Source organism: Otolemur garnettii, unplaced genomic scaffold, assembly GCF_000181295.1.
Source record: "Otolemur garnettii isolate 467f Iridium unplaced genomic scaffold, OtoGar3 scaffold00005, whole genome shotgun sequence".
NCBI classification, from domain to species: Eukaryota; Metazoa; Chordata; class Mammalia; order Primates; family Galagidae; genus Otolemur; species Otolemur garnettii.
The window spans coordinates 29659090-29664091 of record NW_003852400.1 but is presented as its reverse complement, the minus strand read 5'-3'; positions in this window follow the sequence as shown (position 1 = coordinate 29664091).

The window sequence follows — 5002 nt, the reverse complement described above, 5'->3', positions numbered from 1 at the left end:
TTGAATTTCTAAAGGGTCTGTTGTTATTTCATCCTTACCATTTCTGATTGATGAGATTAGAGATTTTACTCTTTTGTGTTTGTTTGTTTAGGTTGGCCAAAGGTTTATCTATTTTATTGACTTTTTCAAAAAAACAACTTTTTGGTTTTGAGGGGGATCGCAGCTCAACTCAGCAAGGATGATGTACATTCTTCAGTCTTCTCTCTTGGCTCAGCTCCAAAACATTGGCTTACTTGCTAAACTTCTGTCCTTTAAGTCTCCTTCTGGATGAGAGCCTCTGTAGAAAGCTGACTGCAGTCCACTATCTTGCCTCTTCCTGCCCCCCCCCCCATTCTTAATCTTAAAGAAACTGTGCGCTCTAGAGAGATTTGAAAATAATGGACATGGGAGAATCAGCTGAGAAGGCTTCAAGACTGCACCATGAATGTGGAGAAATGATCTGAGTCTGTGAGTTTCTCCCATGAAAAGGGGTAATCACCCCAGTGTGCCTTGGGATAGGACATTTAAAAAAAAATTGAATGGAGAACTGGATTAAAACATTGCACAGATTTGACTTGATTTGTGATTCTCTTTTGTCTCGATTTCTTGTTACCCATTCTCTTGAGTGACAAAAAAATGAGTAGAAAAACTTATGCTATATACCAAGTTCTGTTCTCCAATCTTAAATCAGAAATTAGTGGGGAAACATTCCTGCTTCAGATGTAGTGCAGATCAAACAATAAGGCAATAAGCTGTTCATGTGAATAATCCTAAATAACCACAAATGCCAACCTAGGGGGTATTATCCTCCCAAATAGAACAACACTTTACAAAAGTTCTTCTAATTATAAGAAAGTATTAAGCAAACATGAAAAGTGCACAAAGAGCTCAAATCTGAAATTTTAAAACAATATAATGAGATAGACATGAAAGCTATAACCCAATTATAGCCCACAAATATGGGGATAGGGGAAAGGGAGGGGAAGGGAAGGGGGAGGATGGGTGGAGGGAGGGTAATTGGTGGGACCACAACTAAGGTGCATCTTACTAGGTACATGTGAAGTTTACTAATTGTAGAATACAAATATCTTAACAAAATAACTAAGAAAATGCCATGAAGGCTGTTAACCAGTTTGATGAAAATATTTCAAATTGTGTATAAAACCAGCACACTGTACCCCATGACTGTGTTAATGTGCACAGTTATGATTTAATTTAAAAAATTGAAAAAAAAAAAAGAAAGCATGTGGAAACTAAAATAAAAACATAAGATCATTAAAAGGCACAATATCTTTGACTACACATTCAAGATCACAATAGTGATGGTATTAGTTATATTGTTTTCCACACCTTAAATCTCTCCCTTCCCCACCTCCCTCTTTTCCTGTGTCCTTCCATCAGTCTACAAAGAGATGCCTATGTCAATGTTGCTTTATCCTTTTGTCATTGGAGAGTCATGTTGGCCATTTCTATTTCACTTTTATTGTCACATCAAATCACAGTTTTCCTTTAAAACGGTGTTGAAAATATTTCTAATATATATTTTTGTGAGAGTTTGAGATTATTGAAACAGAGAGGAAATAGTTAAGTGTCATTGATATTATTTACATTGCATTTATACCAAATTACTACTGAATCTTCAGTAAATTGAAACCTATGATTCAATTATTATGTGATGGTCATTACAATATAGCAGACTGTTTTATTTTTTGGCAGTTCCTTGGTTATGATGAACTTTTAAGGCAAAATTAGATTCTCTCCTGATTTTTCTTTTTTTCTTAAAATGACTTGTAAAATAGATTTATTCTAACACAGAATAACTCAACAGGAACTTTTGAAAGATGATGTGACACTAAATGAGAAAATTAAATCTATGTATACAATAGTTAATTTTTATCAGTGTCTTAAAGACTACACATTTCATTTGTGCTACAGCTCCATATGGCCATATAGCATATAGAACCTCAGATTTATTGGCTATGTAAATGAGAAAAATATTAAATTGTAGGTTTGCTGTACAGGCTTGAAATATCCTATTAATAGACATTTTGGATGGTCTGTGTTATTTAAAATAGTGTAATGTATAACTCTTACTTATTATAGTGTTAGGAGAAAAAGAGGTTAATCAGGAACAAATCTTATTTTGATTTTGATTGATTTTTTTTCCATTGCTTATATTAAGTAGAAAAGTCTTCTAGGTAAGATCTGTTTTTACTATATCTAGCAATTATCTTTCATTTATATAAGGCAGTTAGATTAAGTATTTTGGTAATATTCTATATAAAGGCAAACATAAGATCTTTGAGAATCTTATAATATTATTATATTAATGATATATTAATAAATAGTATTTTTTACTTTAAATGGAAGAGAAAAAATGCAGTTCAAAGGAAAATGCAGTTAATAGAGCAAAATAAATTTCAATCATCTCAGTGGGATGAATAGACAGAAGATCCCATAGTCCAGGATTCCCCAGTTTTTTTTAACAAAATAAATGTATATTTCTGCAATGTTATTATTAAAGGGTGTGTGATTTTTGAGCTGTATAATTAGAAACAAGGGAAATATAATAATCATTTTTCTGCCATCTATTTATTCAAAATCAGCCATAATCCTATATATCTTAAGGAAACTTTGCAGCAGATAACAACATGTAATGAAGATTAATATCATAAATGCTTAACACAAAATGTATGTCTCCTTCTGGCATTTCCCATTTGTCTAATTTTGAAGATTACATTTTAAAAAACAGCGAAGTTATTTAACTTATAGAATAAACAATCCAAAATTTGAAGTGAAATGATTTAGGTGTATCAAATACTTAACACATTAAAATTTAAAATGTGTGCCCTGAATAACTTCTTATGCTGAGGGAGGGGAAATTCCTATGGCTTGTTAAATATTCTCAAATATTCTGAAGTCCTCTCCTTACAATGAAGTAGTTTAGCTCACAAATTAGATGTGAGAGCACATAACCTCTCCTTGGGTCAGCTTTTCTCTTCTGTCACAGGAGGCTGTTGAAGGCAGGATTGCTATCTCAGAGCAGTGAGCTTTTCACTGATCAGCAGACACATCTCTGGAAGAAAAACACTAAAGACAACAAATGTTGCCATTCTCATTTCAGATAAAATAGACCTTAAATGTGCAATGGTAAAACAGACAAAAAAATGGTCCTTACATAATGTTAAAGGGAGGAATTCAATAAAGAGATACAACATTCTAAATATATATGCACCTAACCCAAGAGTTTCCAGATTCCTAAAGCAAATCCTACTGGATCTAAGCAAAGAGATAAACAGTAGCATCTTCATTGCCATAGAATTCAGTATCTCATTGGCAGAGCTGGATAGATGATTGAAACAATGTTGATAAAGTAATACTGGACTTGAACTGGAATCTAGAACAAATGAGCTAACAGACACAGAACATTCTACCCCCAAACTACATTTTTCTCATCAGTACATGGGACATTCTCCAAAACTGGTCATATCTTATGCCACAAAATATGTCTAAACAAATTCAAAACAATTGAAATCATTCCATGCATATTTTTAGATTACAGTATGATAAAACTAAAAATCAATTTGAAGGGAAACTCTAAAATCTACATAATGTCATGGAAATTAAACAACCTGCTGCTGAATGATCCTTGAGTCAATGATGAAATTACCAGAGAAAGTTTATTTATTTATTTATTTTTTGGCCAGGGCTGGGCTTGAACCTACCACTTCTGGCATATGGGGCCAACGCCCTACCCTTTTGAGCCACAGGCACCGCCCGAGTCAATAATGAAATTAAAACAGAAATCAAAAGATTCCTCAAACTGAAAAACAAAGAGGACGCAACCTATTAAAATACAGTGAAAAGCAGGGAAAGGGCAAATTCACAGCCTTAAGTGCCTCATATAAAAAGACAGAAAAATCACAAATTAACAAACTAATGTTACATCCTAAGGAACTAGAATAGTTAGAACAAACCAAATTCAAAGCCAGAAAAAGAAGAGAAATAATAAAGCTCAGAGCAGAGCTAAATGAAATAAAAATGAAAAAAATATGAAAGGTTAATGAAACAAAAAGTTGGTCCTTTGAAAAGATAAACAAAATTGATAGACCTCTAGCTAAATTAACCAGATATAGAAAAGAATGGACCCAAATAAGTTCAACCAGAAATAAAAAAAGGGATATTACAATTAATACCACAGAAATACAAAATATCATCCATGAACAGTATTAAAATCTTCATGCACATAAACTAGAAAATGTGGAATCTCCTAAGACGCAATCAAGAAGAAATAGAAATCCTGAACAGACCAATAATAATTGAAGTAGTAACAAAATCTCCCATGAAAATTCCCAAGTCCACACAGATTCATAGCTGAATTCTCCCAGACTTGCAATAAAGAACTGGTATCTATCCTGTAGAAGTTATTCCACAGCATCAAGGAGGGAATCCTCCCTAACTCATTGTGTGAAGCCATTATCACCTTGATACTAAAGCCAGGAACCGACACAATGACAAAGGACTGCAGACCAATATCATTTATGAATATAGATGCAAAAATCCTTAACAAAATACTAGCAAACAGAATCCAACAACACATAAAAACATAATTTACCATTTACAAGTGGGTTTCATCCCAGTGGTGCAAGCATGACTCCCCATATGCAAATCAATAAATGTGACTAACCACATAAACACAAGCAAAATCAAAGCCCATATGATGATTTCAATAGTTGCAGAAATAGCATTTGATAAAATCCAGCACTTGTTCATGATAAAAGCTCTAAACAAACTAGGCATAGAGGAAACACACCTCCAAATTAGAAAAGACACATATGATAAATCCAAAGCCAACATCACATCGAATGGAGAAAAGTTGAAAGCATTCCCCCTCAGACCCCGAACAAGCATACACACTGTCACCCTTCTAATCAACACAGTACTGAAGGCCTAGCCAGAGCAATCAGGCAAGACAAAGTAACAAAGGACATTCATACTGGAAAAGAGGAGGCCAAACTATCAC